Source organism: Lissotriton helveticus, chromosome 7 (assembly GCF_964261635.1).
Source record: "Lissotriton helveticus chromosome 7, aLisHel1.1, whole genome shotgun sequence".
NCBI lineage: Eukaryota > Metazoa > Chordata > Amphibia > Caudata > Salamandridae > Lissotriton > Lissotriton helveticus.
In genome coordinates this window covers 1,400,141,336-1,400,166,359 of record NC_136068.1, presented here as the reverse complement: position 1 = coordinate 1,400,166,359, position 25,024 = coordinate 1,400,141,336, and positions in this window count along the sequence as shown.

Genomic DNA, 25,024 nt, shown 5'->3' with positions numbered 1-25,024 from the left:
AGGTCTTTCAGGTGGGGGGTGATGTGGCTGCGGCGTGGGACGTTGACGATCAGTCAGGCGGAGGCGTTTTGGATGCGTTGTAGTCGTTGTAGGTGTTTGGCTGGGATTCCTGCGTAGAGTGCGTTGACGTAGTCTAGTCTGCTGCTGATGAGGGCCTGTGTCACCGTTCTTCTTGTTTCGGTCGGGATCCACCTGTATATCCTGCGGAGCATGCGGAGGGTGTTGTAGCAGGAGGAGGAGACAGCGTTGACCTGTTTAGACATAGAGAGGGAGGAGTCGAGGATGAATCCTAGGTTGCTTGCATGTTCGGTGGGTATTGGTGCTGCTCCCAGTATGGTCGGCCAATAGGAGTTGTCCCAGGGTGAGAGGGTGGGTGGGAGGATGAGGACCTCCATTTTGTCCGAGTTCAGCTTTAACCCGCTGCTCTTTATCCAGTCTGCGACGGCCTTCATTCCCTCGTGGAGGTTGGTTTTGGTGGTGTGTGTTCCTTGGTGAGGGAAAGGATGAGCTGGGTGTCATCGGCATAGGAGATGATGCTGAGGTCGTGATGGCGGGCCACTTGTGCGAGGAGGGCCATTTAGATGTTGAACAGTGTCGGGCTGAGGGATGAGCCCTGGGGGACGCCGCTTATGATGTTGGTGGCTTCGGATCGGAAGGGTGGGAGGCGGATGCTCTGGGTTCTGCCGGAGAGGAAGGACATGGTCCAGTCAAGGGCCTTCTCTTGGATTCCGGCTTCTAGGAGGCGTGTCTTTAGGGTGCGATGGCAGACCGTGTCGAAGGCGGCCGACAGGTCCAGGAGGATGAGGGCTGATGCTTCGCCTTTGTCTAGTTGGGGCCTGATGTCATCTGTGGCGGCAATGAGGGCTGTCTGGGTGCTGTGGTTTAGTCTGAATCCAGTCAGGGATGGGTTCAGGATGTTGTTGTCTTCCAGATGGCGGGCCAGTTGCATGTTGATGATTTTCTCGATGACCTTCGCCGAGAACGGGAGCAGGGAGATGGGCCGGAAGTTCTTGAGGTCTTTGGGATCTGCCTTGGGCTTCTTGATGAGGGCGTTGATTTCGGTGAGCTTCCAGCTTTCCGGGAATGTCGCTGTTTTGAAGGAGATGTTGATGACCTCTGTAGTTGGGGCGCTATGGCTGCGTCTGGTTTGTTGAATATGTGGTGTGGTCATGGGTCTGACGAAGATCCTGATTGGATGGAGTTCATGACCTTGCGTGTCTCGTCGTCGTTTACGTTGGACCAGGAGGTCAGGCGGTTGGCGCTAGTCGTGTTTTCAGGGGGGTGGGGTCTGGCGTAGTCGGGGTGGTCGTGGTGTTGAAGCTGTCGTAGATGTCAGCGATCTTGCGGTGGAAGAAGGTGGCTAGAGAGTCGCACAGTTCTTGTGAGGGCGGGATGTCATTGGCATTGGCGCTGGGGTTGGAGAGTTCCGATGCTGAAGAGCTCTTTGCTGTTGTGTGTGTTGTTATCCAGGCGGTCTTTGAAGGAGGATCTCTTGGCTAATCTGATGAGGTGGTGATGTCTGCGGGTGGCATCCTTGTGGGCTGCGTGGTTGTCCGGAGTGCGTTCGTGGAGCCATATCTTCTCCAGTTTCCGGCAAGTGCGTTTGGAGGTCATTGGTGAACCAGGTAGCTCTCTTGCTGGTGTTGCTGTTGGAGGGCTTCTTGAGCGGGCGAGGGTGTTGGCGCAGTCGTCAATCCACTGTCTGAGGTTGCGGGCTGTGGTATCTGGGTTGGTGGGGGTGGTGGGTGGGTTCTGGGCGAGGGTGGTGATCAGCTGGTCTTCGGTGACTTTGCTCCAGCAGCGGCGAGGTAGCTGATGGGTGCGGTGGTGTTTGGTTGGTTTCTTGAAGGTGAAATGGATGCAGCGGTGGTCGGACCAGTGGAGTTCGGTGGTGTGGTTGAAGGCGACGTGGGTGCCTGTGGAGACAGGGTCCAGCGTGTGGCCGGTAGCATGGGTGGGTGTGGTGACGAGTTGTCTGAGGCCGAGGTTGGTGAGGTTGGTGATCAGGGTGGCGGAGTTGGCGTCGTTGTTGTTCTTGAGGTGGAAGTTCAGCTCCCCAAGGAGGATGTAGTCCGTGGAGGCGAGTGCGTGGGTGCTGGCGAGGTCGGAGATGGAGTCGCTGAACTGAGCCCGGGGACCGGGGGGTCTGTAGATGAGTGTTCCTCTGAGGGTGGTGTTGGGGTCGGTGTGAATACAGAAGTTCAGGTGTTCGTTGGTGTTGAGGGTGTTGTCTGCTTGTGAGGAGACCTTGAGGGTGGACTTGTGGACAATGGCTATTCCTCCTCCGATTCCGTTGGCGCGGTCCCTACGGGTGATCTTGTAGCCATCCGGGATGGCTATGGCGATGTCGGGCGCTGATGAGTCGTTCCACCAGGTTTCGGTCAGGAAGGCAACGTCTGGGGCGGAGGTGTTGAGCAGGTCCCAGAGCTCAATGGCGTGTTTGCGTGTGGAGCGGGTGTTGAGGAGTATGCAGTGGAGGTTGTTGTGTCCGTTCTTTGGATGTTTGGTGGCTCTGTTGCATGTGGAGCTGCAGGTTCGGCAGGTGAAAGGTCCGTGGGTGCGTTTAGGGGTGGCCTGGAATCAGCTTTGGTGTCGCCGGTGGTGAGTGCGTGGAGGGTTCTGGTGTTGTAGCAGTTGCGGGGTCCAGGTGTTCTGGCGCCTGCTGCACGGCCTTGCTGCTGCCACCATAAAGGCTGGGAGGGTGGGTCAGGGTGGGTCAGCTGGGAGGCTGGAGCGGGGCGACGAATGGGAGAGTGAGGGGGCATGGCTGCAGGGGAGCAGCAGCGGGAACGGGACTCAGGTACAGAGGAAAAGGGAGGGGGCTGGAGCAATAGCGAGGGGGCACAGAGACGGAAAAAACACAATCAGCAGCAGGAGATAAACCAAACAAATAAAAAACAGTACAACTACAGGCAAACCAGTCAGCTAGGGGCAAACAGCAGGCACTGCAGGGGCGAGCTCACGGAAGGAGCGGCAGCAGGGGAGATGGCACAAGCACACCTGCGGTGCTGTGCGGCTTGGGGAGCGTCCTGACCTGCGAGCAGGGCTAGGTCCAACTGTTCTAACTTTTCATTCCCTCGTCACTTGTTGTCTAATGATGAGAATGTAATACATGTTTCCAGGTTTCTCAGGGAATTTCTTCTCATTAATAATGGTACTGCATAACCTCCAATAACTTAGGATACAATGAAGGCGTACATTTGAGGCATTAATCTAAAGTATGTGGTTAAGCAAAATTGGGCTACCTCTGAGGATGCTCACTTTCTGTGATGTTATTCTCCGACTCAAAATACTACATGCTTTCAAAATTACTCAATGGTTGGCAGAACTGCAGATTGTTTTTCTTCAATTATTGAAAAAAACTGTATTTTCTTGGATGCTGGTTGAAAGATCAGGCAGCTGCTAGATATGTTAAACATACAACATTGCAATATGAGTTATTCTGGTTTTACAAAGAGTTCTGTAGTCAGCCTCAGGTAATAGATCAAGCTGAATGTGGGGAGTACGCCCATCAGTGAAGTCTACCCCATCTTGTGGAAGATCAGGTTTGTGACGTGCAGGTGGAGTTCTCCATTGCTGAGTTTGATGCCACATTGGTGGCTCTTCCAATTAGTAAGGGGGCGGGTGAAGATGCTATTCCTTTGGAATTCATAAAGGTATTTATAGACATAAGAGCCGTCAAATTTCTAAAGGTAACGCAAAATATCTATAAAGGAGGGGCTGTTCCAAATACCTGGAGCACTACCAATATTGTGGTATTTCTAAAAAGGGATAAATGTGCGGAGGACATGGGATCATACCATCCCAGCTCTCTAGTTAATACAGATGCAAAATGGTTTGCAAAAATCCTGGCCATGCGTCTTGCCCCTCAAATTTCAATCTTAGGCCTTCAACAACAATATGAATTTGTCCCAGGTGGCGACACCACCATTCTAATATGGCAAATGTGGCTTTTGATGTTGCTAGGATATCAGCATAGGTAAGATTTTACTGGACTAAGAGAAGGCCTATGACCGTGTGGCATGATACTGTATGTGGGCTATACTGCATGCCTTCAGCATAGGTGAGAGATTTATCAAATTGACCCAGGCACTGTATAAGACCCCGTGGTCTAAGGTAGCTCTTGCCGGGAGCTACTCAAATCAATTTCAGACATGTTGATGCACCTGATAAGGGTGCCCGCTTTCTCCCCTCTTGTTTGCCTCATAAATAGAACCCTATCTGTAGTCACACCTAGGAATGTCATTATACAATCCCTGATGCTTGGTGGTCAACAACTCAAATTGACTGCCTACGTAGACGATGTGGCAATATTTTTTTCTAACCCATTAACAACGATTGGACAGGTTGTCAATGAAGCAGCCAAGTTTGGCAAGTTTGCAGGGTACAAACTTAATCTATCTAAAAGGCAGGTCCTTTTGAATTTTAAGCCTGATTGTTCCGGGATTAACCGAAACTGTGGTTTATCTTGGCATTAAACTGTGCTCCAAGGTTTCAAACATTATTAAACTGAACTATGAACTTTTATTATCCACAGTGTTTTCCAACTTGAAATCCTCGAATAAGCTACTTCTCACTATTCTTTGGTGAGTCAATATCAACAAGTTGAATATTCTGACCAAATTTCGTTATCTGTGCAGGCCAATTACATTGAGGGCACCTTGAAGGTGCCATTGGAAGTTTTATATGGGGTTATAGGTGAGTAAGACAAGCCATTCATTTCATTTAACTCCCTTACAAGAATGGGAGACATCTACTCCAGGACTTTAAGTTATACTTCCGGGCCGCCTTTACAGGTTGCCTGTGCAGCCTATTAATTCTGGATGATCAAGATCCATCATCCTTTGGCTTTCAGCTAGCTCTGGGGGGCATGTTCGGGCTTTTTTAAAATGAGTTTTGTGATCCTAATTCTAATAAAAGGGTATGCTTTAAAGTATTAAGGGATATCCTTTCTATTTGGAAGGGGGTCTGTTCCAAATATTCAATTGCTTTTCTAAACAAAGATAAACCGCTCTGGGACAATCCTGCTTTTTCCTTGGTTTTTCAGGCTTCAACTTTCAGGACCTGGGCATGTTGCGGGTCGTGATGACGGGCCAACCATATGATCTGAAAGGCTTTCAGGCTTTCTTGGGATTGCAAGATTCATACTAGCTCCCTCTGCACTTTTTCTTTAACTATTTACAAGTCGGGATGCGAATACACTGTTGACATGGTAGGCTATGAACCTCCATTGTACTATTATGAATCAGGCATGACACCTTCGATTAGCATGGCCTATCAAGGCATTTCTCATTCTGTCACGGATTATACAGTGTTATTAGTAGTTAAGTGGAGCCAGCTGTTTTCATCTGACACCTCGGTCTCAGAAATCCAGTAGGCCTTAAAGATATTGGATCGTTTTGTATATTCTGTTAATTTAAAGCTACAACAGCTGCAAACCATCTAATTTTTGTACTACACTCAAGATAAAATATCTAGATGAGGAATGAATACTATCTCTGATAAGGCTAGATACTCCTAGTGTAAGCTCCCAGCTGCTGATATTGAACATATGTTTGCACTTTTTCCACCTTTATAAGAATTTTGGGCAGGGGTGATTAAGTTCATGTCCTCAAGCATGGGACATCAAGTCCTATTATCTACTAAAGAGAAAATGTTGGGAGTCAAATACAAGTGCGAGGGAGGTGTCCAATGTCTAACAGTAATCATGTTAGTGTGTGCCTGGCTCTGTATTGCAAGGTCATGGGTCTCTATGATTGCCCCAAAGGCTGTTGAATGGTGTGCCCTCATCTCAATCAATCAATCACTCAATCAATCAATCAAACATTTGTAAAGCGCACTAAATACCCGTGAGGATCTCAAGGTGCTGGAGGGGGCGCTACTGATTGAACAGCAAGGTCTTGAATATCCTCCTGAAGGTCAGCAGGTCTTGGGTCTGTCGTAGGCTCAGTGGGAGGGTGTTCCATGTCTTGGCGGCAAGGTGGGAGAAGCATCTCCCACCGGTGGTTGTTCTTCAGATGCGCTGGACGGTGGTGAGTAAGAGGTCGGTGGAGGATGTCCTCTTGTTGACGGGAGCCAGTGCAGGTTTCTCAGGTGGGGGGTGATGTGGCCGTGGCGTGGTACATCGAGGATGCGCTGTAGTCGTTTGATGAGCTTGGTCGGGGCGCCCGCGTAGAGGGAGTTTCCGTAGTCGAGCCTGCTGCTGACGAGGGCCTGGGTGACTATCTTTCTTGTATCTGTCGGGATCTATCTGTAGATATTGCAGAGCATGCGGAGGGTGTTGAAGCAGGAGGAGGAGTAGACGGCGTTGACTTGCTTGGTCATTTAGAGAATTGAGTCGAGGATGATTCCCAGGTTGCGTGCGTGGTCGGTGGGTGTCGGGGCTGCCCCCAGTGACATTGGCCAACAGGAGCCATCCCAGGCTGAAGGGTTGGGGCCGAGGATGAGGACCTCTGTCTTGTCCGAGTTCAGCTTCAGATGGCTGGTGTTCATCCAGTCGGCGGTGTTCATCCAGTCGGCGGCGGCCTTCATTCATTTGTGGAGGTTGGCTTTGGCTGTTATGGGTTCCTTGGTGAGGGAGAGGATCAGCTGAATGTTGTCGGTGTAGGAGATTATGTTGAGGTCGTGCTGTCGGGCTACGTGTGCGAGCGGGGCCCTGTAAATGTTGAACAGCGTCGGGCTGAGGGAGGATCCCTGGGGTATGGTACAGATGATCTCAGAGGCTTTGGAACGGAATGGGGAGGCGGATGCTCTGGGTTTTGCCAGAGAGGAAGGAGGTGGTCCAATCCAGAGCCTTGTCTCGGATCCCTTCGGCGTGGAGGCGTGCGTGTAGTGTGCGGTGGCAGACGGTGTTGAAGGCGGCAGAGAGGTCTAGGAGGATAAGTGCTGCGGTCTCGCCGTTGTCCAGCAGGGTCCTGATGTCGTGGGTGGTGCGATGATGGCAGTGTTGGTGCTGTGATTGCTGTGGAACCCTGACTGGGAAGGGTCCAGGATTCTGTTTTCTTTGAGGTATCGGGTTAGCTGTCTGTTGACGGTTTTCTCGATGACCTTGGCCGGGAAGGGGAGCAGAGAGATGGACCGGAAGTTCTTGAGATCTCTTTGGTCTGCCTTAGGTTTATTGTGTAGGGCGTTAATCTCGGCATGTTTCCAGATCTCTGGGAAGGTCGGGGTCTTGAGGAGGAGATTGATAACGTTACACAGGTGGGGTGCGATGGTGCAGCTTGTTCTGTTGAAGACGTTGTGCGGGAATAGGTCTGACGGAGAGCCGGAGTGAATTGAGCGCATGGTCTTGATGGTGTCATCGATGCTCACACTGGCGCAGGCTAGCAGGGGGTCGTGGTTGATGGTGTACGCAGGGTCTGTTGTGTTGCTTTCTGTTGCGGCTGTCTGGGTGTTGAAGCTGTCGTGGATGTCTGCTGTCTTCCGGTGGAAGAAGGTGACGAGGTCGTCGCACAGGTCTTGCGACGGCGGGATGTCGTTGGTGTTGGAGCTGGGGTTGGAGAGTTCCTTCACGATGTTGAAGAGCTCCTTGCTATTGTGTGCGTTGTTGTCGAGGCGGTCTTTGAAGGAGGTCCTCTTGGCCGCCATGATGAGATGGTGATGGTTGCGGATGGCGTCCTTGTGTGCTGCGTGGCTGTCCGGAGTTTGTTCACTGAACCATTTCTTCTCTAGTTTCCGGCAGGCATGCTTAGAGGCTTAGTGGCCCTCTTGCTGGTGTCTCTGTGGGGGGGTTTCTTCAGCGGGCCGAGGGTGTTGGCGCAGTCCTCGATCCAGCGTCTGAGGCTGTGGGCAGCGTCATCGGTGTTCGAGGATTCGGTGGGTGGGCTGAGAACGAGGTTTGCATGTAGTTGTTCTTCGGTGATTTTTCTCCAGCTGCGGCGGGGGATTTGTTGGGTGCGGTGGTGTGTGGTGGGTTTCTGGAAAGTGAAGTGGATGCAGCGGTGGTCGGTCCAGAGGAGTTCGGTGGTGTGGCTGATGGAGACGTACGAGGAGAAGACTGGGTCGAGCGAGTGGCCAGCGGAGTAGGTGGGCATTGTGACGAGTTGCTTCAGTCCGAGGTTGACGAGGTAATCGATCAGGGTTGTGGAGTTGTTGTCATTGTTGTTCTCAAGGTGAAAGTTTAGGTCTCCGAGGAGGATGTAGTTGGTGGAGGTCAAGGCGTGCGTGCTTATCAAGTCGGAGATGGAGTCGCTGAACAGGGCACTTCTGAGGGTGGAATTAGGGTCTGTGTGGATCTGGAAATGCATGTGTTCGGCGGTGCTGAGCACATCGTCGGTGCTAGTCGGGACCCTGATGCTGTTCTTGTGGACGATGGTGATTCCTCCTCCGACTCCATTGGTGCGTGTCTGTGGGTGAGCTTGTAGCCGTCTGGCGATGTCGGGTGCGGACGAGTCGTTAAACCAGATCTCTGTCAGGCAGGCGACGTCTGAGGATCTATCAGATCTTTGAGTCTGAGTTCTGTTTGGCTAAAGTCAGAGGTCTTTCCTCTCTGAAAAAGTTTGAGAAGATCTGGAATAACCTCTGCTGGAATTATTCTAGCGCTAACTCTGATTAATTATGCATTCTTTTTTTTCTCATTAGTCTATCGATCTCTCCAGTACTAGATATTCTTTATTTATTTTTTACCTCCCTGTTTTTTTTGCCCTGATTACTAATCATGTGATTGTTATACTTGTGACTAACTCTGACTTGAACTTAATAAAAATGTATTATTAAAAACAGAGACACATAGTATAAATATTGGGGCTCTGGCCCCAGAACTTTTGATCACTTCTGGAAACCAAGAGGACCCTGCCAAGAAGAAGAGCAGAATAGCTGCCAGTAAGAGTATTGGCCCTTTGCTATGTTGCTGCTTTGTTGTGTTGGCCTGCATTTGTTTCTTCTGTCTATGGGCAGAGGAAACTGTGGATGTGGCATCCTGCTTGAAAGAAGATCTCCAAGAGCTTTTGTGTCCTTACAATGTGTTGTGGAAGACTCAGGAACAACAAAGTGTTCCCTGTGCTCATCCTAAAAACCTACTGAGCACTCTGCTGGGCTTGCCTTGCCCCACCTGTTGCAGGCTCTCAAGGCACTGTGCAAACTTGTGCCATGTCAGAAGCCGTGGGGCTGCGAGAAGACTTCTGTTCATCAAAGCGACCCAGCACACTGCAGATCGTCCGCCACACTGTGGAAACCCCCATAGCAGGGCCCCATCATCACAAAGGACGCAGTGAGCAGAGTCCAGGAAATAAGCCAAGCCATTCTGGAGAATTGCAGGTGGTGCAGGAGGTGTCTACACAGAAGCCCCTGTCTGAGGGGCCTCAGCACGACACCAGAGGCAGGCGTGTCTTCACCTGGTGGACCAGAAGCAGTCCTGGTGAGTTTCTGGCAATTGTGTGTTGACCACAGCTGTCCCACTTTCACGTTGACCTGTTCAGGCCTGCTGGTCACATTGTGCTGGGCTGCCCCATTGCCTCGTACCCGATATTTCAATACATAACTCATATAGTGTTACAGTTAAAAATAACAATGGTGTAATATTAATTAATTGTAACATATTTAAATGTTATTATGACATTTCATAAGTCAATTTCAGTGCAACAAATCAGCAGTTTCAAATTTGATTCAAAAGTAGTGGATTGTGACAATGGTGATTGCATGGCTCCGGGAGAATTACCTGGATGTAATAAGGTGTGAACAACCTGGTGACTATTTCTATTATAGACTACTCATGAAGATGTGGTACCTATGGATTGGCCGTTTTCAAGAACTGCAATTAGCGTATACATTGCTTAGTGTGTGGTGATGATATTCCTATCATGGTAGTATATCTCGTGACTAAGAGTACAGGTTTAGTACCCATTACCCGTGAACTAAGTTTCCTGTCGTTAACAAATGAGGAGTGGTTAAGCTAAGAAAACAGATTTCCACCTCTTGTGCTCTTAATTGTATTGGTGCCTATTCTTTACTCCGGTGGTGTCCCTGGCAATCTGCGTAATTATATGGAAACATAATAACGAGACAATACGTTATATTTCAAGTATCAGTGAGTCACATATACACACTATGTCACATTTAAGACGCCAGTAGGTAGTTATAGTTAGGGCCATAGTTTCCATAGGAAAAGCTGTTTTTGTTTTGCCATTAACTTTGATGCCGCATGACGAATTTTCCAGACATTTTCTGAAAACTTCTCCTTTTTTAGTTCAGCTACTGTGTTGAAAGTTTCTGGGTGATCCGTCAAGCGGGATCCAAGAAAAATGGCAGGTCCCAAAACATGTATTCCCCGGGTTATTTATTTAAATTTTTTGAACACGACTACAACCAGAACCTCTGAACGAAATTACACCGCGTTTGACAGAAAGCTAGATGTTGGACGAGAAGGCGTGCTTTTTGTAATTTGGTGTAAATACATTCAGCAGTTTTACAGATATTTAAGTTAAAAAATATAGATATAAGTGGGCCCAAAATCCTAATGAAACCTTACTGAAATGTGATTGGCTGCCAACACTTCAACCAGGAAGTGTTGGCAGCCATCTTGGACCCAGTTGAACAGAGTAATAAAAAAACTGTAAAATAAAACCGAAAACACCCTGTCCCCTAGGATTCTTGGGGGGGTCATACTGGGATCACGCATGGCCAAAAAAAGCATTTTTTTAAAGCGATTCACAGGGATCCGCAGATCCGGCTGAAAAGATTTTAATAAACAAAGTTTAGGCTCTTGCGCTTTGTTCATTATCTGCCCCGGGTAGGCCTTGTCCCGGGGGCATTTTGCAAAAGAAGGAGGTGGGCACACGGGCTCCTTTTCTGGGGCTTATTATTCCCTGGGGATCACCACCTCCCAGGGCTTCATTTGTTAATAATGTGGGGGAGGCCCTTATTGCCAAACTGCTGCCCCGGGGAAGCCACCTTAATTCATTTTATATCTTTTCAAATGGGGGGCCTCTTGGATCCCCTCAGCCTTGGGGACCATCCCCAGGGCCAGCTTCAGCAATGTCCTGGGGTGCCCGCCCCCAGGACATTGCAGTTTGCATAAAACATGCCTCTTGCCACACTATTAGTTGGGGGATGAAGTCCCTTTGGCTGCTGAGGGTCCTTTGGGGCAAACAACCCCTCCTGTTACCTCCAGTAAATCCCATGCTGCGGGATTTCTAAGAGGTCTTTGGAGGCCACGCTTCCTTTCTCCACCACTCTGCAAACGCATCTCCTGGCACCCTACTGGTTGGGGAATGTAGTCCTCTTGGATGATGAGGCGACCTTATGGGCCAAGAAGCCCTTCTGGTACTTTCTGTATGTCCTACACACCAGGATTCCTGAGAGCTGATCAGAGGCACTGCACCCTTTCTCCACCACTCTGCAAACACCATTACTACTTAAAAAAACATAGAAATTCACATAGAAAAGCAAAGGTTTCAGAGACGTTATAGTTCGGAATTAGCATTTAAAAAAAGTTCGAAATTCACTGAAAAAAACAAGGGTTACAGGGACATTATAGTTAGGCTCAGGTTTCACTTGCACAAAACCAGTGAAATTCAGCAGGTATAGTTAGCTAACTATAACTCATGCCCCGTAGCGCACTGTTTATTAACCCTGGGCGTAGTATGTGTAGTCGCGCTACGTGAAGTTGCACATGCGGTTCGCGAGCTATGCGAGCGCACCTAGTTGCTTGTCCCATCCATTTGCGATGCATTTTTCTTGCTTGTGAACGCATATTGCGTGTTCGGCAGTCTGTTTGCATTAGGGGTATAATATCCCGCGTACTTACCCATGCGGTCGCCTATGGGTGCGGCCATCTTATTTTTCACTTGTCCCGCCCGTTCGCGATGCCTTATTTCCTGTTCTGGGTCGCGGATATCGTGTTCGCGATGCGCATGTCATGTTCGGGAATGCAATTGACATTTTTGCGATGTTTTGTGCGTGCTTTTGTGCGTGCTTGCGGGGGAGTATCGCACAAACTTACCCACGCGGTCGCGATGGGTGCGACCATCTTGTTTTTCACTCTATGCTATAGTTCTGAGGCCTGCTTTTCTATCCTCCCTCAATATTTGCCATCCTTAGCTTTTTACAATGTTTTTCTGACCTTTTTTATTCATTTTCTTCCCCTCTTTGGCTCGAAGTCTATATTTTGCATTTTATTTCTATTTTTACTAGTTTTTTTCTCACTTTTCTACTCTTTTATATTACTTCCTTCTTCAGCTCCTACTCCTTCCTTTAACTTTATTTTTCCGTTAAAAATTTTCTTTTGTGCCTCCCGCTATCCCCAGAACCATGCCTACGGGTAACGGCCGCTCCAAGGGTAAGGCTCCTGCGCCCAGGGGCCGCCTGCCTTGCAGCAGACTGCGCCAACCAGGGGTGCATGCCCGGGAGCTTTTCAAAGAGGTGGAGGTGGCTGCCCTTGATTTTTTTCATGCAGCGCGACCTCTCCTTGACCTTGGCAGCAGGCCTGGCTCTGGGTACCTGACCCAGGAGCATCACTGCCGGTGGGCGAAGGTACACCGGGCTGTGTTTAGCCAGTCCGGAAGCGAGCGCACTTATCACCAGCTGTCCCACTGGTGGTCCAACATCTTGGACCGGGAGCAGGACCTGCTGGACCTGCTAGGTGTCGAGGTCGTTGGGCTTGGTGAGTAGCTAATAAATACTAGTAGTATTGTGTAGAACTTGGTTTCCGAATAGCAAGAATACTGCTGCTTACATTGCAGGTAAATTACGTTTTAAAATCTTCTGTGATTGTAGGACACAAGTGCTCCGACTCAGAGGACCACTCCCTACCTATGTTAATTTTATTGTCAGCCAGCCTGCTATGGGTGGTGGCCTATCTGTTGGTTACACAATCAATCAAAATAAAGTACCTCATGTGATGTCGTCCCATATATAAGCAATGGTCATTGAATCATATAAATAATCTGCCTTTTAGTAGTAGTCCGGGTAGGGTGAAAGTGAAATTGAGCAATTGCCCTTGATGTAACTGAGAGACTATGTCTAGTGCCACCCATATTAGAAAATTATGAGCTTTCCCACCTGCAGACAGTAGTAAATAGAACTAACATGAGTCTGCGTCATGAGTCAGACTCGAGTATGTTTGTCTTGGGCGCAAGCTGACTGAGCTGGCATGCTGGCTACAACAAGGTTATGTAATTTCGCTAAACTAAAGAGAAAAAGAAAACTGGTGTACTGAGTCATAGTGCTAGTATAATGCCTGAAACTCCCACAATGTTAGAGGCTGAGGAAGTGGGAGGACAGATACATACCACAAATGTTATGTTATATACTGTGCTTGCTAGTGCTACAGCTACTATACCACTATGTGTTGAATTAATTTTCTGTTACTGTTTTGCTAAAAGTTTTGGTAAAATATTATTTTTTTCTTTCTTGATATGGCTCCTTAAAAAAAGCCAATGAGCAAGGAGTTGGCTGTCAAGGCCCGGCGCCGGAAGCTGGAGGCCATCTGTGTGGAATACCCACGGCTGGTGGCTCTGGTGGAGGAGGAGGCGGCAGCAGCTGTAGCCTCCTCCAAGCCCCGGGCCCCAGCCAGGCCCCTCCAGTTGTTCGGCGCCGCAGTCAGGCAGCCAAACATTGCCACCCGCCTAGAACATCCAGCACTACTGCTGCCCCCTGTGGATGTAACTGTAGGGTATATGCACACCGCATGCTCCTCCATAACTGGAGGAGGAGGTAGAGGAGTCGAAGAAAAAGTTCAAGGCCATGGAGATAGACATTACACGACTAGCCCGCCGCTAAAGACCCTGTCAAATTGCCCCTTGTTTATAGCTTCTTTTGGTGGGTGGGAATCGAGAGTTGGGGTTTTTCACAATTGGAAATTGGATTTTTTGGACATTTAAGTTTCGGACATTGGTTGGTGTTAAGGAGAGGGGTGGGTTAGGTGTTGTGGGATTTTTTACATAGTTTATTTTTGTTAGGGGATTAAATGATATATATTTATACTTTACATATGATGTGGTTATCGTTTTGTGGGTGGGGTTACTGTTTTACGTCACACTGTTTCCCTGCTGCTGCAGGGCCACAGCCAGTGTTTGATTAAAAATAATTAGCTGAATTTGTAAGACACAAACAGATAGATGCAGTACCCCTCACTAAGTGACTTGTCCTACTAGTACGGTCAGTCTCTCCTCCTAGTTCATTTATTATACCTCCCTAAAACATCTTTTCTTTTCTGTAATTGATGTTTAAGTTAGACCCAGCTATGGCTACAAGACGATGACAGGTTTCCGAAGAGAATGCAGAATCAGATGCCATGGTTGCGGTGGTAGTAGTCACTGGCAGTAGCATTTACAAAAAAAGAAAAAGATTCAGTCAGTCGCCTGAGAGAGACTCTGGGAGGAGTAGTAGAGTGAAGTAAATAAAACGTAATGGGTGAGGGGATAGCCAAGTACAACAAGTTACAAAATCGTTGTTTTCGAGTCACTCAACTAGGCCTACACTAGACACAAGCATAGTGCTGTGTGTAATAGCATGAAGGATAACAATCGAATCGATGCTGGCAATTATTAATGATTGATTAGGTTCCTCTGTTAAAAAGGTGAACTCGCAAATATACTTATGGGTGGGCAAGCAGAAGAAGATCCTCTCCCTGCCTTGAAATTGAATTAGTGTTGCTTTTGCCACGTCCGCCCCAGAAAGTGTGTGATCAATTATTGGTGTACATTTAATGTAGTCACACCTCAATAAATCACACAGCCTGGGGGAAGAGGGTTAGGGTTTGATAAATGGTTGGTAAGGGGGGTTTTGGGAAAGGTTTAACAAAGAAAAACAGTACGAATGGATAAAAACAACAAAAGAGAGCACAATCATTGTAGACTACCATATCCATAAATGTGTTGATAGCAAAGAAAGTTTAAAAATAGCTGTAGGGATGAATTATAACTTATAAGCAGAGAGCAAAAAGAATTGATAATAACAACACACGGTAATAATGATTGATGACAAAAAATGAATCACTTTGTTTCAAAGATGAAGAAAGTTGATACTGTTACTGTGTTATCCTTGTCAAATGGGGAGTTGCATCTCAGCATTCGTCTTTGGTCCTCAGTCCCTTCCTGGATGCTACGTCCATCAATTTTAGGTGACGGCACTGCCTGCCTGACAAATGTAGATTTATTGGGAAGGTAAGTGTGCATCATTTATTCTAAGTATAGCACAGTGTAAAATCCGGCCTGTAAGTGTGTACATGGAAAAATAAATGGGATATTGAAAAATCAATGAATAAACATATATGGCATCAATTGAGGTGGAGTGCAACAAGACAGAGAAGAGAACACTTTTAGACTGAGGCAGCATGGATAGATACATCATGTCTGCCTATTCTGTTTATTACAGCATTTTTTAAGCTACACCAACAGGACAGATCATGTCCACACCACCGGGCTGTAACCAAACCTCCATTTAGCTGTAATTTTGACAAAGCCTGACAAAGCACTTATACAGCAACCTAGCATTTCCAAAATTAAGTGAATAAATCAATGCACCGCTGTCAGTCATCCTACTGCACTTGACTCCATCACTATATGGACATGTAGGTCTGTTGTAGTTCTTGTTCACTTGTGTTTAACTTCTATGACCCTTCATGAAAAGCATTTATTCCATCAATCATCTCTGATCCTAAGTACTGACTCACAGCAAAGAGTATAGGTGGTCATCATGATCATGGTGTCCAATGGATAGCCCTGCAGTAGAAGTACATTTTTTATTAAACAACAAGTCTGTTTACAGCGCCATTAAACAGAAACAGTTACAGGAGGACACATTATATACAGCAACATAGCATTTTCCAAAGTAAGTCACTAAATCAACACACGGCTGTCAGTCATACCTCCACTAGTACACTCATGTCTACTCGACTCCACCACTAGAGAGACATATAGGTCTGCTGTGGTTGTTGGCTTATTTACCTTTTATGCCACCTGATTTGTAATGCCCAGAGTTATTCCATCAATCATCTCCAATCCAACTGACTGACAGTGAAGATAGTATGGTCATCATCATGGTGTTGTACGTGCTGGCCAACTCCAACTCAGTCTGTAATGTTCCATATTATAAATTGCAGCGGATATTGGCCTGCAGTAGTAGGAGTACAATTTGGTTATTAAACAACAAGAAGAGAAACTTTGACTGTCACTTGAGTCACTTTTGGTTGGTAGAATAATTACTAGTACAGTTCGACTTCATTCATACATAAGCATAACGTCAACATCAACACAAAAAAACAGCATTCACCCTGAGTCTGCATGCAATGCATGCCATCATTACCTGTCTTGCTCTTCTCTTTGGCTGTCAGATGCCTAGTTCTTTCTGACAGGTGGGTGTTTTTTTACCGAGCCAGTGTCCTCATTATTACTCAACATTAATTTTGAGTGTTAGTCGCTGTTTCGTTTTTCTTACTCATCTGTGGCACTTTGTCGCAGTTGAAATTGGTTCACATGGTCAGTGCTGTGAGATGGGCTGCGGCCTAGGTAGCGGTCATTGGTCAATTGAGTTTGCAGAAATGTGACATGTCAGACAGTTTCTTCTGAGAGTCTCTTGTCTTTCACTGCTAAGTGTACCTTCAATTCTCACATTGATGAGCTTTTTATGACTGCCAAGGCGGTAGCCTAGTTCTGGCAGTGATGAGTTTCGGCTTGGAAACAAAAGGAGGATAGCTATAGTCACGTTACACTTCTTCTGGAGGGACTGTAAGAGGCGACATTTCTTGTACTATTCTCCATCCAATGTCTGGCTTGAGGGAAATGTATTTAGGGCGAGGCAGGAAGATGGAGCAGGGCTCTGGGGAGTGGGCAGTAAAATGCACAGAGGTGCAACTCCAATGGGGAAATAAAAAGAGAAGACAGTGGTGATGGATTTGTAGTGATTTGATTTGAAGCAGAAAAAGACAGATACACACAAATAAAGGAAGGAGGAAAGTAACAATTTGAAAGCCTAGTTGTCAGGGAAGAGGAGCTCCTCCTCAAACTCTGGTGGTTTGCACAGAAGTAGGTCATGTAACCCACTAGTTACATCATCGAAGTCGCTCTCCTCTTCCTGCTGTGATTCACATATTTTGTAGTCCGGTGGTATAAAGTGCTGATTCATTTTGATCATGGTTAACCTCTCCACGCTTTTGGGTGAGAGACTGGTCCTTTTCACAGTTACAATGGCACCAGCAGCACTGAAAACACGCTCAGAAGAGACACTTGCGACAGGCTAGCCAGATACTTTTTCGCCAGCTTGCTGAGCACTGGCCATTGGCTTCTTTTCCCATACCAATACACCAATGGGCTTTGCTCCATGAAGACCTCTGTTGTGTCATCCAGATAGGCCTGGACCATCTGCTCAATGTTCCGGGGTGCTCCTATTTGCTTGGCCTCTTTTGACTTTGCATCAGCAATGGACTTACCAAACCCTTTACGTAGAAACCAATCAGTTACCTTTTTTTGATGTGGCTGATGATCCTTTTGGTGCTGTTGTTGATGTTATTGGTAGTGTTGGTGACTGATGGGAGGCAAATGCACTGCTGTCAGGTTCTGAAATAGAACTTGACTCTGGATGCCCTGTAGTACTTGTTCTGTCCTAGGGTGGCATGCCTCTAATTAAGAGCCGCTCGTTTTAGAAATCAGTGGCTTCCTCAGCTAACAAAGTTTTGTAATTGGCAACATCCACTTCTGAAAAAGTAATTACTACATTACTGTTCAGAAAGAATTTGTACCGTGGATCCAAAATTGTGGCAGTAATGTAATGTCGATGTGACAGACTGTTATTTTGAATCCTTGTATTTTCAGATAAGCGAACAGCTAAGGCGTCTGCCAAACAATATGCATTCTCTTTGTCATCCACACCTTCGTACGTTTCAGACACCTCCTTCAGCTGTTGCTCTAGCATGTACAACAATGGGATAGCTTGGCCCAAAGTACAGTCCTCCCTGCTGACTTCACGTGTGAAGACCTCAAAAGGAAGTAGCATCTCTGTCAGGCAATTAACGAGGTCCCATTGGCCCATCTCAACGGTCATGGCTTTCACAGTAGGATCCCCTAATCTTCTTTTCATGACATAAGCATTAAGTGGTTTGTACTGCTCAAACAGATGATCAAGCATGTAATAAGTTGAGTTCCAACGTGTTGGCACCTCCTGGATGAGTGCTTTGACTGGCATTTTATGCTCATGTTGAATGACCCTCAGCTGCTTCTGGGCTTTAAAATAATGGGTGAAATATGTACATATTCTTCTGCAGGTGGTCAGTAAGTTGCTGACTTTGCTTTCATTTTTCAGAAAGACTCGAACAATAATGTTAATGCAGTGTGACAAACACGGGACCCTGAAATAGCCACCATCTTTCATGCCCTTAACTACATTACTGCTATTGTCCGTGGCAACAAAACCAATGTTAAGCCCTCTTGGTTGTAGCCAGTCAAGGACCTTGCTGTTAAACTCATCCAAAATGTTTGCAGCAGTATGAGATTTCTCCATAGCAAACATGGCTACAGTTGCAAGTTTGCGAGTGTCATTAAAAATCTCAGCAGTGCCAACACCTGCAGATATCTTTTTTCTAACACCCAAAAAAGAGATCCAATGTGAAGTGAAACACATGTAATCGGTGGCTTGTCAACTGGTCCACATGTCTGTTGTCAGGTGGATACTCTGAACAGCACTCTGTTTTAAGGCTTTTCCTTGCAATTCCAGCACATCGTGATGTAGTGCTGGAACAGCAACTCTGGCGAAATAGTAGGGGCTGGGAAACTTCTATTTTCGGCAGATGGTTGTCACAAATTCCAGAAAGCCCACCCCTTCAACAATAGGAAAAGGGAGAAGGTCTGGTGCAAACATTTTAGCCAGCTTCGCATTGTACAAACATGCTATTGTGTGGTTGCATTCGTATTGGCCCTCAGGCCTAGTAAACATGCTAAGAACGGTAGGCTGCGTGGTATTCCTTTCTGTTAGGCTCAACGCCGCACTTTTTTTCATTGCAGTACTCCTTGGTGTCTCAGGCTGACTCTTACTCTTGTGCCACTGAGATGTTGCTGAGGATGTGGGTGGTTCCACTGTAGTGCTGGGGACAGGGCTACTTTGTGTACCACTACCAGAGAGAATGCCTCCCTCTTCTTCTTCTTCCTGTTCCACCGTGAGTGGACCTTCTACTCGTTTATCCCCACCAACAGCAATGGTTCCAGTTTTTATGCGACGAAGGTGATCCTCAAAGTTGATTGCGTAGTGTTTTTTCAGATAGGTCATTTGGCCTCCGGTACCATAGTTTGTATCGAGCTTGCCACGTCTAACAGAGGTATGGCAAATGGAGCATATATCAATGTTCTCCTCCTTTTCGCTAACGGTAAAGAAGTCCCACACTGGGGAGTTTAACTTTTGTCTCATGCTAGAGGTGCCACTTCCAATGCCGGAAGAACTGGAGGGTGTGTGTTGAATTTGACTCTGTGGCTGTGCAGTAACACTACCTCCTTCTGCTGAGGTGGTGCTTGTGCTGGATGCAGGACGCTACCGGCCCTTTGCTAATGAAAATATGGATGCTGAACGTCGTGTTGGTGTTATCTGTGTTGGTGGTATGCGGGCTACATCCCTAGTCGCAGCCATTCTGGATAGAGTAATAATGTTGGTCTCAATGTCCTCGGGAGTGATGTTCCTGATGACTGGCCATTACAAAAAATTGGGTTACCCAAAAGTGGTCGCAGACCTGGGTACAATATGATACAAAAGACAACGGTCCTAGGCCTTCATTTAGAAAGACATAAATCAATTTGATGTTTGAAATATTCGGTAACAATTCACATGAGCACTCTTAGGCACAAAGTACAGGCCCATAGTATTAAATACATTATTCAAAAGAAGTGCAACAATCCACAGTCTAATTCACCATGCAATTTATTCTTATGTGAATGTTGTACCATTCAAAAACATTTTTAAACTGTATGTAATCATTGAGTATAGGAGGTTGCTCCAGAGGCAACGTGCCTAGGAGAAGGTTGCTCAAGTGTTAGGAGGTGAAGAGAGGACTACAAAGTAGTGACATAAGGAAGGAAACTTAGTATTTTAAAAACAGCAGGACTGGTTGTAATTCACCGTCCTATCGGGCCTGGCCACATTTACAGTAAAGAGTCTCAATTGAGTCACAATTTCAATTTACATAGAAATACATTCTAGCGTGGCACGTTCAAGAGTGAGTGCCGGGTCCAGGCCATTAACAAGGGCGTTGACGTTTCAACCGGTCTTGTGGCCTCGAGGGTGGTTCGAGCTTCCGTCTTGCGGGTCTTCTTCAGGACATGGTGGGGCAACCTGGATAGGTATAGGGCCTAGTCACAAACCTAAGGAACGAATTTGGGAGAGACAGGGGTCAGGGTGTTGCACTGGGTGGTAAAGCTAAATTTGATAACCCAATTACTTAAGCTTACCTGCCAAGTCTTGCGGGATTTAGATTCCTAGTCAATAGTGGTCCATGTAGGATCAACGGCCATGGTGGCAATTCCGCCGGTAATTGCGCTTCAGAACAGTGGCCTGAAGCTGACAGAAGTGAATAGGGTAAGTATCCCCACTGGTGTGATGGTTCAAAGTTACTTAAAATCAGTTGCACTCATGTGTTAGAAAGGGGTCTCAATTACCTTGAGTCTGCTTTCACCAGTTAATCCAAGTGTTTAGGGCATACGGTCCCTGTGATAAGTCGACCGTGAAGGGATTCCAGCTGTGAATGCAGGAAATTACTGAAACGAATGGAGAAGGGAATTAGAAGAGGGGCCTGGCATGACATTGGTATTCCCTTTTGAACCCTTGGGATCATAATTACCTTGAGCGCTGTGGTACGTGCGTCTCCACTTTCTGCCTCGTATGGCTGGGAATAGGAAGAGCCAACGCCACGAGGACGTTTTTAAACTGCTGGTACCACGTCGGCGATGGATTGACGCCGCCGGTACGTTTAGAGAGAGGTGTAAGACTGCACCATCTCTGTGAGTGTCATTTCAAGGGAGAGAAAGACTGCACCTTTGACGTGCGTATCTCATACAATGTACGCATGTTAGATTGTTGTAAAGTATTAATGGCATACACAGTGGGGTGAACACAATATTAATACCGTATCACTGTGCTGACCATTTCAAGGGGGAACAGCCCACGGTAAGTAGGCGTCGTGTTGACACGCAAAATTATTTAAAGGGATGAAAGGCTGCACCTTCTTTGTGCGTGCCGTTTCGAAAAGGATGTAAGGTTGCACCCTTGAAGTGAGTGTCTTGTGGTTAAACACCGTGTGTCATACGGTGTATGCATGTCAAAATATTGTGAAGTATGAAGGCATCCAAGATGGAGTGAACACAAATTGATCCCACATCAGGGTGCTGGGAACTCCACCGGTATATTTCAAGGGGGAACAGCCCACATTAACCCCTTCGCAGTGGGGGTAATTGCCCCGCTGTGCGGGTGGCAGGCACAGTGCCCCCATGCTCATGACGAGCTCAGCTCATCATGATGCACAGTGCTCGTGTGCTCATGACGAGCTGAGCTTGTCATGACCACACCCGTTTCCGTGGAACGTTCAGCACAGCAGGGGAATTATCCCCGCGTGTGAGCATTCCACAGCTCATTACGAGCTGTGGCTCGTCATGAGCACATGAGCACCGTGCCTCATGACGAGCTGAGCTCGTCATGAGCATAGAAGGTGTTAAGTAGGTGTCATGTTATCGCCCACAATTATTTACAGAGTAGATACAAACATGATTGACTGTGCCAGCCACTTGGCTACGAGTAAGTCAGGGCATGCATAACACACAATATTTTAAACAATCATATCATCGTGAGTCTGCAATAAACATCAACAAGAGAGAGAGGAACACAGTAAGGATTTACACATTGAGGGTCCATTTAAAAAACACTTAAAAACATGATGTAATCCACATATTTACAAGCACTTGGCATTGCTGATGAGATTTGCATGAATAACTGTCGTGAAACAAGTGCTAGTGTCCCCCCTGTGTGGAGGGGACCGAAAAGGTCCCTGACATACTGTCTCCCTAGTGTTGCGGGCATGGTGTGTTTATCAGTACATGTCATACGTTACTAAGCACCGATACCTGTCTACAGGTTTCCTCAGATTCATTCAGGCCTCGTGCAATCGTGTCTAATGAGTGTATCCATCTGCATTTGCGTTTACTGAGAATTTTTGTGAAATCGCCCCCTCTAGGATTGGGTTTGACTTTCTCAATTACCCACCATCTCAGACTTTCAGCTGTGTGTTCAAAAGTACTGAATTGATCTACTAGAGGTGAGCCTTGTACCTTACAGGGTATGCGGCTGCAGTGCTGTAGAATGCAGCATTCTACTCTCTGGATGATCTGCCCTACATACATGAATCCACAAGGGCAGATGATGGCGTAAATGACTCCGGTGGTGTTGCAGTTACTGTTCTCCCATGTAATGTATGCGTCTGGTCATTATGTGTAAACTCAGTGATTTCTTCTATCAATGTTTTCGGGGAGTGGATTAAGACCACCCTCCAGGTTTAACCCCATCACTCATTCTACTCTGTAAATAATTGTGCATGCTAACACAACACCTACTTAGCGTGGGCTGTTGCCCCTTGAAATGTACCGGTGGAGATCCCCGCACCCTGATGCGGGATCTATTTGTGTCCACTCCATCGTGGATGCCTCAATACTTCTCAATAATTTGACATGCATACACTGTATGACACACGGTGTTTACACACAAGACACTCACTTCAAGGGTGCAACCTTACATCCCTTTCGAAATGGCCAGCCCGAAGAAGGTGCAGCCTTTCATCAATTTAAATAATTTTGCACGTCAACACGACGCCTACTTAGCGTGGGTTGTTCCTCTTCGAAATGGTCAGCACGGTGATGCGGTATTAATATTGTGTTCACCCCACTGTGTATGCCATTAATAATTAACAACAATCTGACATGCGTACATTGTATGAGACATGCACGTCAAGGGTGCAGTCTTTCTCCCCCTTGAAATGACACGCACAGAGACAGTGCAGTCTTTCATTTCTCTCTAAACGTACCCGTGGCGTCAATCCAATGCCGACGCGGTACCAGCAGTTTAAAAACGTCCTCTAAGGTGGCGGCTCTTCCTATTTCCAGCCATACGAGGTGGAAAGTGGAGACACACGTACCACAGCACTCAAGGTAATTATGATCCCAAGGCTTCAAAAGGGGATACCGATGTCACGGCAGGCCCCTCTTCTAATTCCCTTCTCCATTTGTTTCAGTAATTTCCTGCATTCACTGCTGGCATCACTTCACAGTCAACTTATCACAGGGACCGTATGCCCTAAACACTTGGAGTAACTGGTGCAAGCAGACTCAAGGTAATTGAGACCCTTTTTAACACATGAGTGCAACTGGTTTTAAGTAACTTTGAACCATCCCACCAGTGGGGATACTTACCCTATTCACTTCTTTCAGTTTAGGCCACTGTTCTGAAGCGCAATTACCGGTGGAATTGCCCTTATGGCCATTGAACCTACATGGACCACTATTGATTAGGTATCTGCATCCCGCAAGACTTGGCGGGTAAGCTTAGTAATTGGCTCATCAAATTTAGCTTTACCACCCAGTGCAACACCCTGACCCCTGTCTCTCCCAAATTCGTTCCTTAGGTTTGTGACTAGGCCCTATACCTATCCAGGTTGCCCCACCCTGTCCTGAAGAAGACCCGCAAGGTCGAGGCTCGAACCACCCTCGAGGCCACAAGACAGGTCAAAACATTGACGCCCTTGTAAATAGCCTAGACCCTGCACTCACTCTTAAACGTGCCACGCTAGAATGTATTTCTATGTAAATTTAAATTGTGACTCAATTGAGACTCTTTACTGTAAATGTGGCCAGGCCCGATAGGACGGTGAATTACAACCAGTCCTGCTGTTTTTAAAATACTAGGGGCTAGATGTAGGTAATCTGAAAATACTGATTCTAAAATACCGAATTTTACCGATTCGGTATTTCAGAATCAGTATTTGGGATGTAGATAATAATTCGGTAAAAAATACTGAACCGGTATGGAGGCCCATAGGAATGAATGTCAATTACCGAATCGGTAATTACCGATTCGGTAAATACCGAAAAAGTCAAGGGTGGCAGGATGTCACTTTGACATCCTGTTGCACCCCTGATTAGTGCTTGTGTGCCATGTGGCACACATACATGCCCTAAGGGCATGTATGTCTGTCACATGGCACAGGTGTAAATGCAAATATTTGCATTTATATAGGAATTCGTTATTTACCAGCAAGTAATAGTTGGTGGTAAATAACGAATCCTTAAAGCCCTGTAGTACTGTTTACAGTGCTACCTACATGTCAAAATACAGATTCAGTAATTTTACCGATTCGGTAAATTTACCGATTCGGCTTCCTCTTTTTCTTCCTCTGTATGAGGCTCAATTTTCTGAACTGTCCCTACTTCGGGGGGAACAACAACTACTATTGCGGGCGGTAGTTGCGGCTGTTGTTGTTGACCACCTATCTACTGTGTTACCTCCTGTGTTGATTGTGTACTACTTTGAGATAGCGATAAGTTTAGGTAAGGCTCAGCATCACTGCTTTCCACCATTAGGCTGGCTACCACTTCCACACTCATCTGCTTGGGCCTGGGTTGGGCCCACTGATGAGGAGGTGCTGCCCCCAGCTTGCTCCCTGGACACCGCTGCTGCAGGCGTACTTTTTGGTTTCCCAAAAAAGGTGTTGGGGGGAGCACCAGCCTTAAGTGTCACTTCATTCTTCTGTTCCTTCTTCTCAGCAACTTTCTTAGTCTTGGAGGACCTGGTACCTGCTTTCTTTGGGCCCATCTTCTTCAGATGTCAGCAGCACTCAGTTGCACAAGTTGCAAAGATGTCTGGTCCGGTCACACCACACGTCACGTCGTGTACAACAGCAGGACGCCTGTCTGGCAGTACCACGGGCAATGATGACAGACACTTCCTCCTCAGTCTTTTGTGCTCCTAAAAGCAAAAAAGCCAGAAGAACATCAGTCAAACGTGGAATTTGTTGTGCTTTAATTTTAATTACTACTAGTGTATTGTGTACACTCAGGAAGAGTAAGAATAG